The sequence below is a fragment of the Tupaia chinensis genome, unplaced genomic scaffold (genome assembly GCF_000334495.1).
Source record: "Tupaia chinensis unplaced genomic scaffold, TupChi_1.0 Scaffold000245_1, whole genome shotgun sequence".
NCBI lineage: Eukaryota > Metazoa > Chordata > Mammalia > Scandentia > Tupaiidae > Tupaia > Tupaia belangeri.
Window position 1 is genome coordinate 239,084 of NW_006159723.1, and position 23,321 is coordinate 262,404.

Genomic DNA, 23,321 nt, shown 5'->3' on the forward strand with positions numbered 1-23,321 from the left:
ACCCAAACCGTGCAGTCAGCCATGGGGGACTCGGCTGCCTTACCTACAAACCGCTGGCTGGCCCCAGTCACACAGTAATTTCAGGAACACACGATAGCCCTAGATAATAAGTGGCATTAAAAGAGCATAAAATTCTCTTGTTATAGAACATTGGAGTTGAGATTGTTTACAGGTTTCCTCTAAGTACAGTAAGTTCTGTCCTGTATTTGACTTGCTTAAAGGTTATTTTGGGAATTGTTTTTTAAAAAAGAATGTAGTTGAGTTGGCCCATAGTACAGCGTAGGCTGCTCACAGAGTCAGATCCTACTTAGCGCTATGGTTCAAATTCAGGCCAGAGGGACTTGGCAGACCATACTGGGCATTTGTGTGTGTGTGTGTGTGTGTGTGTGTGTGTGTGCACGTGCGTGTCTGAGGTCCTGATGGGGTAGAGAAATGGAGGAAAAGGGTTGTTGTAGCATAATCACATCCTGTTGGGGGTTGCTTTATCTCTCCTTTTCTCTGTGGTAAGCTCCCATGCCCTCTGGCAGTCAAAAATAAAAAGAATGTAGTTATTACCTACAGCAGTGTTTATCATTGCAGAGGAAATGAAATAAATGAAAGAAATTCATATACTTATTTTTAATAACACATGTAAATATTTCTTCTTATGGACTTTTTATTCCTAGTCGTGCTGTATACCACCGCTGGACAGATCTTTAGTCAGAGGTCAAAGTGAGGAAAGGAAATATGTTTAATTTTCTAACTTCAGAATTCAGCCTTTTGAAATGAATCTTAGTTCTTTCATTGACCTATTAATGCACCCATGAGTAGTGTATATCTGTTTTGCATCGAAAATAAGAACATCTGTATTAAAGTAAAATGCCAGTTGCAAGAAAATGATATTTTTCTGTGTCCTTCGTCATTTTCACTGCTCTAACTTTTATGAAAACATTTCTTTTTTCTTGCAGAACAATGTATTATGTATGTCTCCTGGTTGTTTCTGCTTGGCTACATGTATTAATTGATGTGTAAACATGGATAGTGAGATTATAGTGCCTTGTGGTTTGGGAACAGCAGTGACTGACAGAAAAAAAAAAAAAGCGAACTGTGTCGTGGCTGGACTAATGAAATACTGAACATCGAAAGACATTTTCGGCTTACCAGTCCATAACTTCCTGCAGTGGTGAAATGTAATGATTTGAAGAAAATGCTGAGCAATTTTAAACCCAGACTTAGGTTGAAATGTGACCCTAAAGTTGGTGAAGTCTTTGGTATCCCTAACTTCAACGTGGTTGGAATATTGTGTCCCATCAGCCGTTCGTTTTAGATTGGCTAATTATCTTGCAAAGCAAGGACCAGGTAATATCTTGGGAGCAAAAGTGAGACGAGAGACAGTACTGTTGTTCCGTTGCATGCAGTCGAAGGTGAATTAAAAGCTGTAAGACTGATTCTTCCTTCTGATAATCTCCACAATCTGACAACAGACGAAATTGTGTTAGTGGTGTAGTGGCAATTGCTATCTTGCTAGTCAGAGCCCAGGTCTTCTTGGCCGTGAATGGCAGTCCAAGGAAACCAGGGAACTTTCTTTTTATATTCAATATACCCCCAAAATTCAGCATGAAAAAATGGCTGTGTGAGAATCATATATATATATTTTTGTTGTTTGTTTGCTAGAGAATGCATGACTATGCACATATTAGAGACAGAGAGAAAAAAGCAGCCCCTTGTAGGACTGGTCATGCCACAGACCTTTTCTCCTTCATCACATTAGGATCCTGGGCACATGTGCATGTATCTGGCACATATATGTGTAAGTGTATATATACACATACACTTTTGTTTTTTTTTTTAAAGTCTTTTGACTTTTTGTGCTTGTGCTTGCTGGAGAGAGAGAAACAGAGACAGAGACAGTGAGAGCAAACGTGTGAAATCACCCTCCAGAGGGAACATGGCCATGCCCTTTTCCTCCATTCTCCTCCAGATCTTGGGCATACGTGTACATGTACCTGGTGTGATTTTCAAGCCACCAGGTCTAGGACTTGAACTGCAGTTGACCATGTGTGACTCCAGTGATGTTAACTGCTATGCCATCTGCTAGCCCCATGTATCTGGCATATTTTTGAAACCACCAGGGCCAGGATTCAAACCGTGGTTGGCCATGTGGGTCTGGCTCCCTTTACACAGGGCTTCACGATGTGCTACTGGCCCAGTCCAACATTTCTTTATAACAAGGTGCTCTTCTGTTTTTAAGCCCTCATTGGTGTAGGTGATGCCTCACGCACATACTTGAGAGGGGTTGCTCTTCTGTTCCCTAGTGGTCTACTTGTGAGTTTTGGACATTTTCTACTGTTGCTTTTTCTTGAGCTGGCAAATCATGCTCTCCATCTTTATAATCCATTTATAGAACATGTAGGTTTAGGGTTACTTGGAAACCATAATATGTGACATTTTTGGGATGGTTCAACAAATTTTATTTAGAACTATTATATGCTCATTGGGATACATAATATTAAAAATAAGAGCTGTTTCTTATCACTTAAGAACTTACAGCAGAATATTGCAGTGTAGAGAGGCTGAAGACTGAGCAATTCAGGGTTCCCAGTTGGCTGACTGTGGTCTACTGTGCTGCTGGAGACCGTGATCATTCAATAAATGCTATCTTTATGGCAGCCGAAAGGTGCCATAAAGCAAACATATATTTCAGGGAAAAAAACATAAATGGGATGAGGAAGTTATCACTTCCAACTGGTTGTCATTTGTAATAGGAACCTCTTTACTCAGTTTTCTGATGGTCCATCATTCACCTTATTGTAGGCTACCGAATCAATATAGTCACACCACTGTCAGAGCTGCCATTGGCCTCTTTGCTTCATTTTTTTCTCCCTAGATGTCAGCAGTTGTGCTGCAAGGTCAAGTAATGGAGGAGGAGGCCTTAAGACCTCATTAGTCTGTAATTAATAAAACTAATGAGATCCTTTCCAAATTTAATACCATATATCAGCTATTCCACTATGCACAGTTTCTTGGCTATAGAGAAATTAAATTACATTTCTCTTTTCTTCTCTCACTTTTGAAGGTAATAGTACATTACCATTTCATTTTAATAATCTGGGCTTATTTCTATATGTATAAAAATATGAAAATGACAGTTTTATACTCTGGGAAACAAAAGGCAAAATGACCCTACTGCAAAAGTAAAATACCGTTCCTTTATAAAGTGGCATAAATATTGTTAGGAAACTATATTTATGCTGACTTTTAATTATGCAGGTGTCATTGAGAATAGGATACACATCAAAAAGTGAAAATAACAGGTAGTTCAGAAATAAATTTCTCTCCGTAAGAGTTCTTGTTGTGGTTGATAAACAGTTAATAAATAGAAAAACTGGCTGCTTTGATTCTTTCTCTTTATTTTTCCTGTCCACCCTTCAGTGGCAATGCTAATGAGCAGTGAAATGGCCAAAAGCAAGGAAAAGGAGCAAAGGGTTTTAGGTCATCTATAAACCGGAAAATCGGACCCTGAATGCTCGTATGCACAGGCTTGCTGAGAAGAAATACTTTTATTTCCTCCAAATATTGCCCAGATTCTGCAGCTAGAACTTGCTTTTGGCTGTTGAGCCTGTAAGATGAGAGAGGCTTCCAGGCCACCAAGGAGGAACAGGCTGAATGACACAGATGGGAACAGAGTGAAGAATTTCATTATTGGGGCTAGTGTCCTTCAGGCATAATGCTGCTGGCAGCCAGGCACCCAGTGATTAGCTTGGTTAGCTATGTCATGTTCATGGGAAATTTTTTTTTTTTTTCTCTAAGAGAAAATATAGATTTCAGCTACACTTCTTAAGCACTTTAGGTCATTATGTATAAGCTGTGTTGAATTGACATTCCTATCAATGTACATTATGTGTTGAGCATCTATATTGTGTATTCCCAGTTGGCCTCCAGCTGATGCTGTGTTATAGACCAGAGGGCATATTTTCCTATTTAAAAGAACTGTGAAGCACATGACAAGGATAAATGCAAAAATCGGGTTAGTGATCAGTTGGGGAGGTGCGAGGGGAGAAAGTAAGGTGATGTGGTCAAGGAGAGGTACAACTTTATTGCTGATGTTCTGTTGATTATGCTGGTAGGCCCTTCACCAGTGTTGATTTTATTTTCTTTCTTGTTTTTTTTATTTTTTATTTTGGTAGGTAATAGTACATGTGTTGCTGCTTCTGTTCCCAGAGTTTATTTAGTTTGGTTCCACCTTGGCTAGGGAGTGAGTTTTTTATTTTCAGGCCCATCACTGCATAGGTTGGCTGTTTCCAGCCCCCTTTTGAGGGGAAAAGCATGCTCACACTCTGCCACGATCATTAAATGGCAAGTCAGAGAACAGTTCGGAAATCCACACTCAATTATTGTGGTCTCCATGATGAATTCAAGGGGCAAGTCGCTTTCTCCAGCATTTTGGACAGTGTCTTTGAATCTTTGTTCACCCTATGAGATAGGCAGGGAGGGCTCTGTGTAGAAATGTGTAGAACCAACAACCAGGTCAATGCTATGGGAAGCAGTGTAGAATAGCCCATGTTTTGAATATTTCATAAAACACATTTGAAAATATAATGTGGATATCTTCTTGCTGATACTATACTACCTTTAGTATCCATTGTCTTACCTTCAGTATGAAAGTATGAACAATTCTCTCTTGATCTTATATAGATGATATTCTTGGTTTATAGTAATTGATAAAGAGTCTAATCCACCTAATAAACTTTTAAAGGATTTTGCTATAGGACACGTGTGCTCGCCAGAGAGAGACAGTGAGAGGGAAAGTAAGAAATGGCCTCCCGCCCCCGCCCCCGGGTGGATAGCCATCCACAATCCCTTCTTCTCCGTTCTCTTTCTGGTATTTTGGTCATGCATGTACATGTACCTGGTGTGATTGTCTGGTCGCCAGGTCTGGGACAATAACTGCAGTTGACCATGTGAAAGTTTAGCACCTCAACAACTGTGCCACCTGATGTCTTCCCATCCCTTTGGTATCTTGATATTTTAATATTAAGTGTTCCTCACTCCAAATACAAAGTCAAATGTACCACAACAATGAGCAGAAAAAGCTACTTGTGGCCAGTTGAGCTTCACAATCTTGACTATTTTCCAAATGGAATAGTTCATTCTGGTCTCTATATAAACTGAAAGAAATGAAAAGAGGAAAAGCTTCCACAAACAATCTTAGAGATGTCAAAGAGGCTTTTTTAGAATCTTGTGTCCACTAGGCCTTTGCTCAGAATTAGCAGGGGAGATAGCCAGGCCACTTAATAGGTCCTTGCGGCTAATGGAAATATCCAGAAGCTGCCCCTTGTGAAAATAGGAATCTTTCCTTTCTGGTGTTGTTTAGGTCTGTCTTGAGCTTTACCTAGAGAAAGCAGAGAAGAAGTGATGTCAGCATGCTCGAGGAGGACCATGCTGGGGAAGTCAGAAGCAATACTATTTCCGAATTTCAAGGACTTCCGCAGTACCTGGTAGAATATAGACAGTTATGAAACGTTACCTTGATTGTTATAAATCCCTATTTGCTGTCAAAACCTTAGCTTCTCAGTTTTAATTAGGAGCAATAACAATGCCTCTCACTGTTGCTGGGTCATTTTGAGGATAAATAGCCATTATGTACCAGGGTCTTCCAATAATTCGTGGGAAATGCATATTCTGAAAAAGCTTGGCACCAAAATAAACTCCAACTTTACTTCCATTTTTTCATGAACTTTTAAAGTTATCTTCATATATATTAGGTTGTTGGGAAAATTATGATGTGTCTTTCTATGTGTTTCTATGCAAAAATGCATCATGACTATCCTGACAATCCAATAATATACATGATGAATTCTAAAAATATATTGTAAGTATGAGAGATGAAATATTGAAATGCTGTTTCTTTGTTTCTAGTTTCCAGGGATCCCCTGATTAAATTATAGGGATTAGAAAGCAATGTCAGTTTTGCCTTTAGTTTTTTGTTCTTCAGTACAGTGTCTTAGGTTGTACCCTCTCACACCTCTCAAAACGAATATACAAAGGTGAGAATCAATGAACCTATTTTCATTTTGAATGGACACAACATGGCTGATATAAGTTATCCTATTTTATAAATGGTCTCTTGGAAAAAAGTGCTTCTTCACTACTGTCAAGAGAAAACTTATTTGTCCAGGACACGGTCAAAGCCATGGAGCTATGAAATAGTTTGGCAAAACTGGGAAGTGGGAAGTAATTCTGTTTAGAAGAATAGTAAAATTGCAAGATAGAATATAGCAAAAGAGTATGTTAGAAGTCAGGAAGATCCCTGGGAGCCAGCGAATTTTCTAAATCATTTAGACTAAAGAATGCCCTGCTTCGTGTTGTAGGGTCTTTATGGTGGCAGTGTGGTAGATGATAACCAGTTAGAAAATGTGGGAGTAATACTCCAGTTGTGTGCAGATGAAGGCCTGTGCCAAACGGTGGCAAGTGGGAATGGAGAGGAGAATTTGCCCAGAAAAGAGGTTGAGGAGATTGCACCCAGTGAGCCAGTCATTCTTAGGAAGTGGGAGAGAGAGAAGAAAGTTCAGCATCATCATTGACTGTGGGATCGAGTGACTTAGAAGATGCCCTACCAATACAGAAACCCAAGGAAAGAGAGGTCGACCTGTACTAGTGGTGCAACTTGTGTGTGCTGCACTGCCATCCTGGCGACTGTGTGGCCAGCCCCAGGTTCGATCCCTGGCCTGGCTGACCTGAAATGAATATGCTCCTTGGATCCTGACAGGCAGGAGGAAGAGATTGCAGAATGGCTGAACCCTGTTGCATACATGCTTCTCTCTCTCTACCATAAATAAAACCAGTAAAAAACAGAAAGGAGCCATTCTGGAAGGAGAGGAGTGGAGTAGAGTTTTGAAGTTAAAATTATTTTGGCCTAACTGAAGCCTCACATTCCAGACAGCAGCTTCTCAATAATCCCCTTTCCAGCCTCGCATGAAGAAAAAAAAAGGTCATTCCTCATAGTGGTCAATCCGATTTTGACCTAAAGTGGAAATCGTTTTTCTAGTCATTCTTTCCTATTTTTCCTTTCAGCTCAAATGCTAGTAGTATCGTTTTGTATTTGAAATATGAACCATTTAAAATATTTTGAGCCACTTACGTTTAGAAAATCCTAATTCCATAATGCCAGGATCCTCATGCTTTTTTAATTCCTGCATGTACTTACTTATTAGTTACAAATGACTAATTCTAAAACATGTTATGGCCTTTTTAAAGTATGTCTTAATTTTTGTTTTTAATATGAGTGTAATTTAAAAAAAATCAAAGTCTGGGGCTGATATTAAGAAAGTGGCTTTATTCATTTATTTGATGTCTATTTCCTGCCAACACAGTTTTAAAACAGAATGATCATTGGGACAATATCTTGGGGTAGTGATAATGCACTTGGCCCCGCATGGTAAAAAAGTCCCGGGTTTGTGTCTGGACCTCCCTGCTACGTGTGCTGGCTCTGTGACACAGGCCGGCAGAGACTGGGAGCGGATCACAGCATGGGCATCTTTTTGGGTCTACTTGTCTCTGTCTCTCTCCCTCATGGAAAAAATAAGTAAATTTTTAAAAAATTTGACCTTTAACAGAGTTTTAGTAACTTTGATGTCTTGTGTGTGATTACTTTTCCAGTTTCATAGTAGAGGTAGAATCCCCTCATGTAAATTAGCAGAATGAAATGAAAGGATAAAACTGTTTTCATAGATCGTTGTGTTCTTGTTATGATGTCTGCAGACAAAATCAGCTCAAGGAAGGGAAAGCTGTGCTCCAAGAATGGCAAAAGCAAAGGCTGAAATGAGACACAGGCTCCACCAAGCCAACGGGATCTCGTTGGGACTTTTTTTTTCAGTCCCCAGGAAACGCTCCTTTGGTAGGAATAGTAAAGGATCTGTTTTCTCTGATAAGAAGAGACATTTGCAGATAGTTATCTGGAGTCAGATGAATGTGCAAGCTGATGAAGAGGGTCTGCGTGTGTGAAAAATCACTGGCCCAACTGAGAGGTGGAGTAGAGTGGACCCAGATAAACCAGTCGTCTTTCTACATCTTTGCATCTATAATAGTTTAGCTTTTTCGCAACGTTTTTCTAGTATATCAAATCGATGCTTACACCAGTAAAATAGTGTAAGTGTATTATAACTTAATTTTGCCATCTCACTATTTTTTGTTCAACAAAATTGATTCATGGGAAGAGAGCGGAAGGTGAAAAATGGAGGGCTCCCTGGGGAAGAAGGCTCTCCACTACCCTCAGTCTTGTTTCTTGATTTCAGAGAAGATGAAAGTCTAAGAAATTTAGTTCAGTGGGGGATCATTTGAAAAAGTTGAGTCAGTCAAAACCTGTGGTGTTTTCAGAGCTCCAAGGTAATATTTTTGTTTCTTCAGCACTCAGTGTGGCATACGGTAGGAAAGAAGAAGCCATGGATTTCAGGTCAGGGTTTTAAGTTCCAGTTTTGCTTTGGTTATTTTGCCACTTCGTAGCTGTGAAGTTCTTGGATAAGTTAGGAAACTTTCTAAGCCTTAAACTTACCAGCCCCTATAGATCCTCTTCTTTTCATCTGTTAGAAGGCTAAACTGTAATGAAATTTAAAATAAGGACTCATGGACTATGCAAATAATCAGTATTCGTATTTCAGGAGGTTGAATTTGTGTTTAAATACAGAACTAAGTGGAGCCTTGGATTATGCATTAGAAATCGCATGCCAAGCCTGAGATCTGATAGGGCTCCCTGTTTATCTCCTGTTCCTAAAAGAGTAATTCAGATTTACAACTATGGCTTTTGAAATGCGGAAGTCTTTATTAAAGTGCCTGAATTTAAGGTTAACTATTTCTTCAAAGATGGTATCTCACTCTAAATTTACCATGGAATAGGTGACACTGTTATTACAAATTCTGATAGTCCCTCTACGTTCATGGTCACATCGTTTCGTTAGTTGATTTGAAATAGGATGCTCTCATAATGCATCGTCTAGATCAGGACAGTTTGGAGAATGATAGGGGCCATGTTAGGATTTCTGCTGAGGGTGGGCCAGGTGGTCATAGTAGCAATACAGTGGACCCTCATGGGAAATGTCCAGAGTTCCCGTCTTGTGACCTTCCTGAGCAGGTTGGACCCAGTGCAACTGCCTGTTGTCCAGGCCAACTGAGACTGAGGGTGGATGGCGGGACAAGGACCCCACCGGGGTGCCTGTCTGTTTCTCTTCCTCTCTCTCACATGAAGGAAATAAATAAGTAAACTTGGAAAAAAATGGAAGACTGCTGGGTTGAAAGGCAAACTGGGTCTGACTGGAGGAAACTGAGGTAAGGCAGCACCCTAACGTTGAAGGCCTGCCCATGGGCACGTGAAAACCTTCAGTTTGACCCAGACTCAGAGCTTCTGTGTTCTCTTTCGACAGCCAGTGATCTTTCCTAGCAACAGGCTGTTCCTTGTACTTATCTAGGTCTTTCATGTTGATTAAAGGAATAGTCTTAGGTGCTGATTTTGTTCTGTTTTACTTTAATTACTTAGAGGTCTTTCTTTTTCTTTTTTTTCTGTGTAGGCAGTAGAAAAGAAAAATCACTAAGTATATGTGTCTTCCTCCAGACAAACATATTCAACTGATTTTTTTTTAAATCAGAAAGAAGTGTGTGTAGTTGATTTTTTAAATCACTAAGTATATGTGTCTTCCTCCAGACACACATATTCAACTGATGTTTTTTTAAATCAGAAAGAAGTGTGTGTAATAGATTTTTTTAAATTTTTTTCTGCCCATATCCCCTCTCTGATATTTGACCGCAGCTCCTAGCAGAACTGATTATATATTGGCAATTGCATCAATTCATGCCTAACCTCAGATGCTGCATCTCTGAAACTTAGCATATGTATTCTCGCATGGAATATACTGTTGAAACAAATGTAAAGACAAATTACAACAAAGATTTAACTTTGCCTTAGTCTGGGTCCTAAAACGTTAGAGATCCACAAGTAACAAGCCTTTTTGCTAATTTTAATTTTTATCCAAAGGTACTGTTATATAAAGTAGCAGTGGTTCCTAATGAGAAGACAGGCTTAACCGTTCAGGTTTCATAAGTATACACTTGAAAATCTAATCTGTGATTATTGGAAATAAGTAAACGTACTGTTTTTTTTTTTTTAATTTTGAATTCATTGTCCTATAACTGCTGTTATCTAATGTATTCAACCTCTACAAATTAGAGGTATGCTCTGTTTCAATTTGATGTAAAAAAGGCATTTAAAAAAAAAAGTCATTCGATTCCCTTAATCTTCTTTTCCTTTCACTCTGTCCCAGTGTTTGCTTTTACTTCTAGGAATAAGCATGTGATAACCTGCACTGGTCCCTTGTCCTCAAGCTCCTGTGTTTCCCCTGCTGGTCAAGTTCATATAAGCCTTCCTCCCTTCTTGCACTTTCAGTGCCCGGGTTTTCTGGTGGCCTTATCACTTTCTTTGCTTTCCAGATGTGTAACTGAATTCAGAAATACCCTTCTTGTACTGTACTCCAGAGGGAATGGCAGCCTTCTTCCTTTCTGTAAGGCGTGGCCAGGCCCTGCTTCTTGGGTTCTCTTGGATCATGTACAAATCATGTAATCATACACGCCATCTCACAGTCGGAAGGAATGTGAGAGACTGTCTATTACCCAGGGCTCTCCTGTTGCTGATGAGCAAATTGAGAGGTTAAGTGACTTGAATGCTACAGAGATAGGAACTTTTCAAATAGTCTATTAAGCATAATTTTTACTAAAATTAATTATATTCATATCATCAAAGTGATATTAATGTGGGCTATTGGCCAAAAGATAGAAATAGCCCAATTATGTAGAATTGGATAATTGTTTTTATTAACATAGGTTCCATTTTACCTGTGCTCTGCTATATTGCTTTAGAGTGCTATAATTTATTTCTTTGAAGCCTACTGAATATAATGTTAGAGGTAGCTAACCCAATTTCTGGAGAATTGTTCCCATAATCTGGTAGGAGCAGTGAACAGATCACTTTTTAGGCTTCACGTCAAATTTATTATAGAACCCAGCAGAGTATAGCCCTGATCTAAACCCTTTCCTCCTAGATAACCTCAGAACCCCGTTCCTTAGCCTACATGCTCTACTCTTCTTTTCCAATCCTTCTCATTCCTCTCTCTTCCATCAAATTCGGATTGGAATTATATTCTTCCAGTTAATAACTAAGCTTCCCAATTAATTAACTAGTGTTAATTCTGTCTCTATCAGAACATGTCACTATGCATATATTCTAATTGCTTGAATGTATTAATACATTGGTGTTTAATGAAACTTTTGTGTTACAATCAACTTATTTTTAAAGGCTGTATATATCAATATAGCTCATATTCTTGATTATATTTGTGTATTGCCTACAATGCGTTCCTAGGTTTTGCATGTTATGTTTCTCCCAATAATAAAGTTACACACACACACACACACACACAAATACTCTGACTTTGCCAGCCATCTTATGCATCACTATATGATATCTTAAAGTAATATTAAATAACAAAAAGATTTATATTTTGGGAATGGAAGTAAAATCTCTGATTTGTTCAAATGAAAATGCAAATCTATACTTATTGATATTGGGATGTGGTTTTTTTTCACCAGGGCTTGTTTGTTCAAAGTTTATAATGGTCAAACTCTGTGGTTCCTTGTAAGAAACACTTGTTTTAAAAAGACATGAGAGAATTTATAGGTTTTCAAAAAAATATCAAATATGGAGCATTTCGACAATATTAATGGAAATCAGAGTTCAAAACACACTGTGTAAGAAAATTTTTTTCCTAAAACTCCAGCTATACCAGTAAATCCACCTTGGTTTTTCAATGTTCTCTTCTGATTTTTGTCTTTGGGCAAGCATAGCTGAGTATGCTTTAATTATTTATACACACACACAGATATTCGGTGTTATTTTGTTTAAAAAAATCTTTGTGCTTTAATTGTTAATTCATAGTAATAAAAAATCATAGAGATCTTCAGATGTTTCTATACTCAAATGCCATTCTCTCCCCCCCCAAATTTTCGTGCTCATGAACAATTTATTTTAACTTTTTCAACCTTAGTGTCTTCATATGTAAAATATAAGTATAATCCCCAGGGCCAGCAGGTGGTGTATTAGTTAAGGTGCTGGACTTCTGCATGGACAATCGCGGTTCAAGTTCTGGACCCAGTGGCTTGGAATTCATGCAGGGTATGTGTGCATGTATGCCCAAATCCCAGGGGGAAAATGGAGGGGAGGGGATTGTGTCATGGCCATCCTCCCTGGGGATGGGGGTGCGGTTATTTCTCATTTTCCCTTTTCACTGTCTCTCTCTGGTCAGCACATGCACCTTATGGCAAAAACATTTGTTTATCTCGAAGGGGGCTGATGAAAAGTAAGCTAAATAAATAAAACAATTGTAAAAGGAATAAGGCAGTAACTGGCACAGAATGAACTTTCAGTCAATATTAGTTTGCCTTCCCTTTCTTTGCCTTTGTCCAAAACTTTATAAGTATAATAGGTTTTATTTAAATAATTGTACATTTTCTTTCTGTTTTGTACACATTTGCCAAATATCTTGAGGCTAGAGTTAATTGATTTTTGTAATTATGTCAAGTGAAGAGGAAAACTTCCTATGAATATATGGGTTTTTTATATTCTTTTCAAAGCTAGCAAAAAGATTTGTTGTTTGTTTAATGTGACAAAAAACACCTAGAACAATTTATAGAGTTTTAAAATTATTTTTCTTTATTGCTTCAGCATTTTCATAAAATAGGTATCTTCCCACTTATAAATCTATAATCTTTCTGCTTTCTGGACCCATTTTGAGACATAACTCTTTAAATTTTCTTTCTTTCTTTTCTTTAAAAAATTTTATTTATTTATATATCTATTTATTATGATTTTCAAGCTACTGGGTTTGGGACTTGAAACACAGTTAGCCATATGGAAATCTAGCATCTTAATCACCACACCACCTGCTGACCCCAAGTCTTCTTTCAAAACCATCTATCTTCATCATTTTATCTTTAAGGTGATAATCTTTTCAGTTCTTATCATTTTCTTATTTTAATGTCCATACTGCAATCAGTTATTTTTCTTTAAAAATTATTATCCACATTCTTGAGTCTGTTCCTTTTCTAAAGCTACAAATATTCGCTATACTGATATTTTTTTCTCCTTTCCCAAGTCTATATAAGAAAAAAAAATTACTGTGGGGGAAAAGTATATTTTGATGGAAAAACCAGGAGAGCGAAGTCACAGTATTTGGTTTTCTTGGCAGTTTTCCATACTGGCACTGACTTACTAATTGTTCTTATTTTTGCAGTTAAACTAGACTTGTCTTCCGGAATTGAGCTATTAATGTGATTTTAATCAACAGAGATAGCGCCGCAGGTTTACAAGAGACTGAAGGGCTGTGAATTATTGGGGCATTTGAAGGCGAATCAGCATGATCTGTATGGACCCTCTATATAAAGTCTACTATTGAATCTTAATTTAGAGATGTTTAATAAAAAGGTCTTGTAATGTCTATTTAGAGTGACAGTTATTGAAGAATAAATACAGCTAATGTGTTTCCATATAAGGGATCACAGAACGAGTTAGCCCACCTAGGGAACCATTAACATGAATGCAATACAGGACAAGTATCCTTTATCTGAAATGTTTGGGACTGGAAGTATTTCAGTTTTTGGATATTGGGATATTTTCATATAAATAATGAGATATCTTGGGAATGAGACTCAAGTTGAAAGGTGAAATTCATTTATGTTTCATACTAGCATGTATGTATATATATGTGTGTGTGTGCACGTGTGTGTGTGTGTGTGTGTGTGTGTAGCCTGAAGGTAATTTTGCACAGTATTTTTTTGTATTCTAGTGTTCCACTGTGGCCCAGCACATGAAGTCAGGTGTAGAATTTTTCACTTGTGTCATCATGTTGGTACTAAAACAATTATGGATTTTGGTACTTTTTGGATTAGGGATGTTCAACTTGCAGATATAGTCCCCTTGGCCCTTCTTTATCTTTCTATGAAAATACACAGAGGGATCCTGTAGTGAGAATGACTAAATCCATTCTTGATAATGAGAATGATACATAACTTGTTATTCATGTCATCTATAAAAGTCAATAATTAGAGTAACACTTCTGAAGCACTCGAAATATGCTATTCACTGTTGCAAGCACTTTCTAGACATGGTCTCATAAAAAAAAAAAATAAAAAAAATAACCTAGTAATGTGGCCAGTATAATCACTCCCATTTTGAAGATGAGATAAAGTTTAGCAGTGCTATGTATTAATAATTCGTCCAAATTCATTCAGCCACACAAGATAAATAATAGGAGGGTCTGCTAGATGTATTTATTTCTTCCCTCATTAATGGTCCCTAGAAAATAGTTTTCACCGGGCTTGGTCCTCTCCATGTATCTCATGCACTGCTATCCTCTCTGCTCAGTTACCTTGACAAGAAGAAGCCATGCGCTCTGCCCAAGAGCCTTCTCTGGTATTCTGATCACTGTGGTCCAGAGTACCCCGTGCATTTTTCTGCCACATTGCCTCATTATGGTACTGTTAAAGCCTGTGTTTGATTTTCCCATCAACTTGAAAAAAAAAAAAAAAGAGTAAGGTATTTCTTCTAATGAGCTGTCATTTAAAAAATACCAATTTTAGTTTTGTTTGGTGCAGTAGCTATTACTTTATTGTGGTTTATTTTTTCCTGCATCACTCTGTCAGTGATTAATATGAAATCACTAATAGATGTGGTGTTTACCTCTTTAAGTATTCTTTCCCTTGTCTCCAGTGGTTATCAGTGTATTATAGAGAACCCTGAAGCTAGAATAAGTCTCTATTTCACATTATTTCTGGAGAATTGAATATCTGTGCTTAGTAACTTTCCTGCCAGTAATCCTAGGGAATTTATTTTTTGTACCTGCTCAATATCTGGTTCTGATTTAAAAACAAACAAACAAACAAACAAACAAAAAAACTCATTCAGGGGTCCAGCAGGTGGCATGGTTGTTAAGGTGCTGGACTCCCACATGCTTGACACAGTTCAAGTCCTAGACTTGGTGGCTTGACTATCATGTGAGGCACACGTGTGTCTGTGTACCCCAAATCCCAAGAAGATAATGGAGGAGAAGGAAAGAAGCATGGCCATCCCTCCTGGCGGGGACTTCTCATTTTCCTTCTCTCTTCCTCTCTTTGTCTCTCTCTATTGAGGACATGTTCTCTGTGGCAAATAAAACCTTAAAAAACAAACAAACAAACTCTCACTCAGATCCTTAGATTAGGTGGACTACATGCTGAAGAGTAACTAGGCAGGTGTCACATTTATTCTGTTTTATCTTTCCCACTGAGACATGGGAGTGGGTAGTCAGCCATGGTTTCTTGGCTAATATTACAGAATTTGCCAAGTCTTAAGGATAAGCTATCTCAGTCCTGGGTAAAACATTTGACCAATACTCTTCCCTTATAATGAAAAGAAAATTGATTTAATTATTTCCCAGACGTAGCATTATACCTGTTTTAGTTTCATGTTTTTAAAAATGAAAATTTTAAACCATACATTTAGTGTGTTCCTTCCCAAAATCTTGTTTTTCACTAATCCACCACACATTTCAGACATTCCTTCTGAACATGCTGAACATGTATCCTTTCGCTGCCCCTTTGAGACACAGAAACACAGAATTAAAAAAAAAAAAAGCAAAACTAGAGGGAAATAATGATTCAAATAATGGTTAAGATGAGAAAAGAAGACTACAGTACCTTATTGACAGTAAGTCATTTTTTATACTTGGTAAGATGATGCACTGTGTTAGAGTAAGAGCCATCAGGAAAGAAAAAAAAAAGGAAAAAGAAAAGATTACTTTTTTGTACCTATATATTTTCAGTGTGCCTTTTCCGTATGTTAATACATGAAGTGTTACATGCTTATCCATTTGGAAAGGGGGTATATACAGACAGAGACAGAGAGAAATGTCAAATAATAACGAAAACAAATAATACACAAATTCAAGAGGGAGAATGACCTTTAGAATGCCTCACAGCTGCATGTGGGCCAGGTCTCTGCTGGAACAGGAGACAGACATTTTCCTGAGCCATGTTAAGTGTTCTTCTCCGCAGGAGCACCGATGCAGGGGAGGGCGGCAAAGGAGCGATGGATAGGTCAGTGCAGCTAATGTCAGCCAGATCTGTGACTTTATCACTCAGTGGACCACGGATTTGCTGAATGGAACATTTTGAAGTTCAGCCAGAATGGCGGAAAGTAAACATTCAGAAGAAATCACAACCTAATCCACTCATGTTCATTAGGAAAATGTTGATAATTTGTTCCAGATGTATGTGGTTATATTTCTGTTCCATTTATATTAACCTCTGTTAGTTTCTAAGTAATCATGCTAAGGACCCTGGTATCCCTTTCACTAGGATGAGCTGAATACTAAATTTGCTATAGCATTACACTTGTTTTTTCCCCCTTTGTCTGAGCTTGGATCTTTTTGTTTTCAAAGGTAATTTTATGCTAATAGTCACAAAGAACATAAAATATAACCCAAGAAAAATCTTTATTATCCTAGGCATCTAAGAGCAGTGTTTTCTATCTTTTTTTTTTCTCTCGGTGTTCAGAATAAATTCAGGAAGCATATGTACCTATAAAAATGTATCTTTTAGGAATATGTTTTTCTAACAACTATAGCTAAAGATTAATTAGTACCTGCTTAACATAATTCTTTTTATTTTGGTCAAAGGGTGTGTGAGTGCACCAAAGAGAGACAGAGGGATAAAGAGAAGGAAAAGCACCCCTGATGAGATGTGGTCAGGCTGTGATCCCTTCTCTTCCATTTCTCCATCCTGTTGGGATTTTAGGCATGCATGCACATGTGTTCTGTATGTGTTTTCAAGTTGTTGAGGCTGGGATTCAAACTGTGCAGTCCCCTCTGTGGAATTCATTTCTGCTGATCACCAGGGAATGTGACCAGCCTCTCATTAAGTAACTCATTTCTGGGTATTCCAGTCCTGAATAGAGGTTTGCTCCATATATGTGTGTTCGCATGCTCATGCTAATCCTACTGAATAATGGCCATTTTAAAAATGTTTATTTATTCCATGAGTGAGAGAGACAAAAAGGTGTGTGTGTATATGTGTGTGTGTGTGTATCTATACACACATTTGCATGTATGTATATATGTGTATATATACTCATAGACATATGTGTGTGTATATATGTGTGTCTGTATATATGTATATAAAGACAGAGAGAGAGAAGAAGGGGGGAGGAGGGAGAGAGAGAGCGCATGCACATAATCCTAACAGGGTCTCAGCAATGAGATCAAGCCCAACTTCAGCCAGCTCGGACCATGGGCATGTGATGACCTTTCCATGTGGTATTGCCTTGAAGAAGTCCACATTTTTACCACTGTGATACCATTGGACCCAATACTTGTCATCTTTGTCATGTCTACTGTTCACCATCCTAGATTATTAATCGTAAATGGTTAAGAATAGTAATCCCAAATAATTAAGCATCGTAAATGGAGTAGAATCTAAAATGTTCTTTTTTTCCCCCCTAAAACTCTGTTTCTCTAGGAAACTGATAGTACCAAGATGTGTTTTTTGCTTCTTTCTAATTTCTCCATTAAAAAAAAAAATGAGGTTTCTGAGAAAAGAAAAGAAACACAAAGATCAGATCTTCACACTTGATTTCAACGTTGGTGGCTTTCACACAATCATGCCGAATTATGTCAACACGATTTAACCCCATTCCTATTTCTCCCCACTGGCTTATTCTGTTTTATATCCTCATTGATTAGTGTCCTCTTAGTCATCTGAAAGATAAAGTTAGTGAATAAATTTATGATCTTAATATGTACCTTTTTTTCCTCTTTAATTCATATGCTTTCTACTCAATAGGGACGTTAGGAGGCGCAAATAAAAACCTGCAAAACAGCATGATAGATATGTGATTCTTTCAATATATCACATTCTTGTGAAATATTTACATGTGTCAAGTACTCTTTTATGTCCTGAGTATGCAGTGATAAATAAAACAGGAAAACAATCCAAAGTCTTGTCTTTTTGTACTTTACTTCTAAAGTGGGAGACAGGCGATAAAGGAATAATGAAATTATGGAGGACTCTGAAGCAACAGAGAGCAGGGTAAGGGAGGGAAAGTGATGGAGGACATGAATTTCGATTTGACATCCTCTCTGTGGTGGTGACTTAGAGCAGAGATTAAAATGAAACGATTGTTTAGGAATAGATTATTCCCGGGTAGGGTGGAAGGGAGAGGAGAAAAGCGAGAGGGAGAGACAAAGTGTGTGTGGGGAGAGAGAGAGCAAGACCTACAGATGTTTGACTTTTTCAAGGACCAGGAGAGAGGTCTGTGCAGCCCTAGCGAGGCAGGCAAGGGTGAGCATGGGACCAGGTGAGTTCAAAAGGGAGACAACGCATTGTTATTTAAATCACTGGGGCTCACATTGCATTATGATAATGGTATCCTAGAATCTTGTCATCAACCTGTAGAAATGTTTATTGATTTATTTACTTAATGGGAAAATACACTGTGGCCTTTATTTTGCAGTCAGAAATTTCTCTCTGACTACCCTGATGGTAAGAAAGTGGATCTCCTTATTTAAGAGCTGCACTTTTTCTCGTACTTACCTCACACCAACATGCACCAGCGTTCTTATAATTTTACCATCGCACAGATAAGAAGAGACCAGATTTTGTAGGGAAGAACTTCCCATTGTGATCTAGAACAAAGACTAAAGTATGCAAAGGTCTATTTGGAGCCAGAGGACGAGGGAATTAGGCACAAGTTCTTCAGAGATGGTTTTCTCATGTGGAGAACTTCCTGACCAACAGGAACCAGAGACCTGCAGTGGTTCCAGTGGCTGGTTTCAGTAATGGCAACGTCTGTACAAGTGTGTGTCACCCTAAATTGAATCTCAGAGGGCAAAGATTACAGATTACTGCTATTTGTTACTTAGATACACCGTAATGTTTATGGCGATATTCATAAAAGACTTGGTAAGATTTCAGTGATTTCCCCATACCACCCAGAAAGAAGAGTACTTAGAAAATTTTTTTATTCACAAAGACAATATTTGGAAACACTTTATTTATTATTTTTTCTGAATTATTCGAAAATGAATGAGCCTTTATAGTGTTTGTTAATGTAGAAACTCTCCATATACTGAAGAGTGGGGCTTTATGAACTAATAATATAAATCAAAGTCTAGTAATTCAGAAGGGAGATTTGCTAATATTAGTTTTTACAGAATAAAAAGCAAAAACAGTGTAACTAAAGTGCTGTTGAGTCTTGAATGGAAATTAATGTGAGTAATAACAAAGGAGAAATGCTATCAATCTGCCCACTTTCCAATGGGGGTGGTTGCTCCTAGAGTTTAGATTTGTAGACTGCTGAGACAACTGCTTGGAAGCCATCAGAAATGTTACAGTTTTACCAATATCAGTTTTTCCAACTGATACTGGAAATCGTGAATGAATCTTCTAAAAATAATTGTAGCGGGGCCAGTAGGTGGCATGGTGGCTAAGGCAGTGGATTTTCACATGGTCGGAAACAGTTCAAGTCCCGAACCTGGTGGCTTGAAAATCATACCAGGCGTGTGTGTGTGTGTGTGCGCCCCAGTTTCCCAGAGATAATCCATGGGTTGCAGCATGTCCATCTCCTCTGAAGTGAGGCGATTTCTCACTTTTCCTCTCCCTATCTCTCTCCAGAGAGTGCTTGCACCCTATGGCAGAAACCTTTAAAAGAAAAATTGTAGCTAAAAAAATACTAGCCAGGGATCTGCAGTTGGTGTAATGGCTATGTCGCTGAACTCCCATGTAGTCGACTGTGGTTTGAGTCCCGGAACCAGTGGCTTAAACTCACATTGGGGACGTGTGCGTGTGTGCCCAGGATCCTGAGAGCAGAACGGAGGAGAAGGGATTGCGGTGTGGCTATACCCCCTGGGGGGGGATTTCTTGCTTTCTAGCTCTCTGTCTCCTTCTGGTGAGCACACATGCCCTATAGCAAAACCTCTCCAAAAATAAATAAATAAATACATACATAAATAACTACCTGTGAGGCTGGAAGGTGGTGTGGTGGTTGAGATGCTCGACTCCCACATGGCCAACCATGGTTTGAGTCCTGGACCTTGTGGCTTGCTTTCTCACTTTCTCTCTGTCTCTATCTGGTCAAACTAAAAAATAATAATAACAAATATAATTAAATAAATACATATTTCCTTTAAAAAATACTAGCTGGATTCCCACATGGCTGACCATGTTTCAAGTCCTCAACCCAGAGGCTTGAAATTTATGCTGGGCGTGTGTGAGTACACTTCCCCAAATCCCAAGAGGAGAATAGAAGAGAAGGGATTGTGGCATGGCCATCTACCCTGAGGGGTGATTTTTTTGCTTTGTGTTTTTCTGGAGAGCACACGTACCCTATAGGAATAATCTTTCTCTCTCTCTTTTTAATAGTACTTTTTAAAAAAAAATATTTATTTAATGCATAGAGACAGAGGGGGAAAGTGAGAAAGTAAGTTCTAGGTCCAGGACTCAAACCGTGGTCGGCCATGTGTGGGTCCAGCGCTTTAACCACTATGCTACTTGCTGGACCCAGGGAAAATATTTCTTAAAAAAAAATAATGATAACCTTGTAGCTTCTAACTAAAAAGAAATTGCATTGTGAAGCAATCCTGATTTTTTAAAAGTCACCTTCTAAATAGTAACAATGGTCCCAATCAGAGTGTTTTATTCCTAGAAAAATGAAGTGTATTTTAACAATAAGCATGGCAACTCTATTCATGGCCTCTCTTTTCAAAATTCATCAAAATTAACTTAAGTCATTATTGTGTAATTACTACTCTGTTTATGACCCTGTGCTCCTCACTGCGAAGGAGCTACACAAAATTAAATTGTGGGGGGTTTGTCCTACTTATGTAAACACATAGGGGTTTGAGATATGTACAAGGAATTATCGGAAGACATAGTTCATGCAGTTTGAATCATTATTTCCAAATGATGTGTTAGATCGACCTTTTATTTTTATGAATAAATATCCTTAAGCGGCAAAAATATATTTAATTTCTACTGAAGTTAACACAAACCTTTTATTACTATTTTAAGTAGAAAGGCACAAGAAAACAGGTCAACCTTTCAGCAATTACTGTTGGCAAGAGGACTTAGGCAGTGATTGACTCAGGCCTGGGCCACTTGCATTACTCTTATGCGGAGATAGCCATAGATACCCACGGTAAGGGCTTAGCCTATGACCTAAAGTGGCCTAATTAGAAAGTCTGCAAGCTCAGGCTTGGAGTGCAGAAGCTCAAACAAAGGTTTTTCCGTTTTCTGTAATGGTGCTGTATGTGGGTGAGAAATCCAGACTTGCTGTAGCTCTCTTGGTCCTCAGCCAGGAGGCAAAGCTAGCACACAGAGCAGAGCTCTATGCCAAGACAGTCACAGAGACCTGGAGCCAGGCCTGGATGGTATGGACACCTCTGGATCGCATTGGCCTCCCTCTCAACATTTTATTATGTGAGCCTATCATTTCCTTTTTAAGGTTGATTTAGGTTTTCTTGTTCATTCCACACTAAGCATCCCAATTGGTATAATAGACAATACGTCTCATCACTGTGATCTTTTGAGCAAGTGATAACTACACTTGAAAGGGTCATATTCCTTGTGTGTTTGTATCTTCTTGTTTGCAGGAACTATAGGTTCGGAAAAATTATGTGTCACATTTCATTTTCAGAAGTAACCCCAAGCGGGAACCAGCAGTTAGCGTAATGGCTATGTCGCTGGACTCCCACGTAGTCGACCACGGTTTGCGTCTCGGACCCGGTGGCTTAAAACTCACGCCGGGCGCGTGTGCGTGCGTGCCCAAGATCCCGAGAGGAGAATGGAGGAGAAGGGATTGCGGCGTGACCATCCCCCCTGGGGGGTGATTTCTCGCTTTCTGTCTCTATGTCTCTCTCTGTCTGGCGAGCGCACGCGCCCTATAGCGAAAACCTCTCCAAAAAAAAAAAGAAGTAACCCCAAGCCACACCGTTTTCAGAATGAGAGTAGTATATGGTGTGAGGTTTGATAGGAGGATGCTGTAGGTCTGACTGGCTGGGAATCCCAAGTCTATGGGTTAGTCGTTGAGTGAGATACAGCAGTTCACTGAGCATATCTGACTGTGTTTTCTCATCTTCCCAAAAGAGCATGTTATGTTCTCTTTGCTTATAGTTGCGTTATTAAATGAGATAGCTCCTACAAAGCACAAGAGTTTTTGCCTAGCACAAAACAGATACCCAGTGATCATGAATTATTATTGTATTTTATTTCCTTTCAGTCTGATTTGGGGAAGGGCAATATTAGAGAGTTATTTAATCTCAATTAGGATTTGCAGGATTAAAACGAATAAAAAGAATCATGCAGTATGAGTAAGTCAGTGCATTTCTGAGTTGATTTGAAGCATTTCTTTCTTACAGCAGGAAAGGGAGAGAATCACAGCGGAAGACTCTAATGAGGGTTCCAGTCTCTGTTCCTCTCTGTCTTACTGTCCCTGCCTCTCTCATGAAAGAAGTAAATAAAATAAACTTAAAAAAAATCAGAAAGAAGCAGTGGTATATCGATTTCTTAACTGGCTTTAAGAGGGCAGAATTCATTTGTGCATATTGAAAAAATGACAAGTACAAAACACACAAAAAAGAAGATGTAATTGTAAAATTCCAATAATCTGGGACAAGTATTATTATCATTAGAATACATGTCCTTGATTTTTCATTACAGAGGCACACAGACACTCACACAAACCTTGTATTTGTGGAAGTGGCTTTATTGAGCATGCACAAACATTTCGTGATCATATTTATTTATAAGTCACTTGGAACTATGGATTGATGTTTTCTTAATAGTTCTTCTTAGGTGTTAGAAAGGCATCCTAACCTTAAAATGTTTAGACTGGGAGTAGGGTGAAGAAGAGACGAGAACAACCCCCACAGTGACTAAAACCTACATGCCACTGCATCCCCCGCGTCCAGGGCCAATGTCCCACGGTCATCACCATCATGCCCAAGAGAAAGGCTGAAGGGGATGCTAAAGGAGATGAAGCCAAGGTGAAGGACAAACCATAGAGATCTGCAAAGTTGTCTGAGAAACCTGGTCCTCCAAAGCCAAGCCCAAGCCTAAAAAGGCCTCTGCAAAGAAAGGAGAGAAGGTACCCAAAGGAAAAAAAGGGAAAAGATGACGCTGGCAAGGATGGGAATAACCCTGCAGACAATGGAGATGCCAAAATAGACCAGGCACAGGAAGCCGAAGGTGCTGGAGATGCCTAGTGAAGCGTGTGC

General features: G+C 38.7%; 1 protein-coding gene and 1 pseudogene across 1 annotated transcript in view; both read left to right on the plus strand.

Annotated features, from left to right (window-relative positions):
* Positions 1-23,321, plus strand: part of LOC102476311 (glutamate receptor ionotropic, delta-2) — a 909,022-nt gene that overhangs the window by 16,573 nt on the left and 869,128 nt on the right. The gene's annotated exons all lie outside the window — the stretch shown is intronic.
* LOC102475892 (non-histone chromosomal protein HMG-17 pseudogene) lies at positions 23,043-23,309 on the plus strand (annotated as a pseudogene).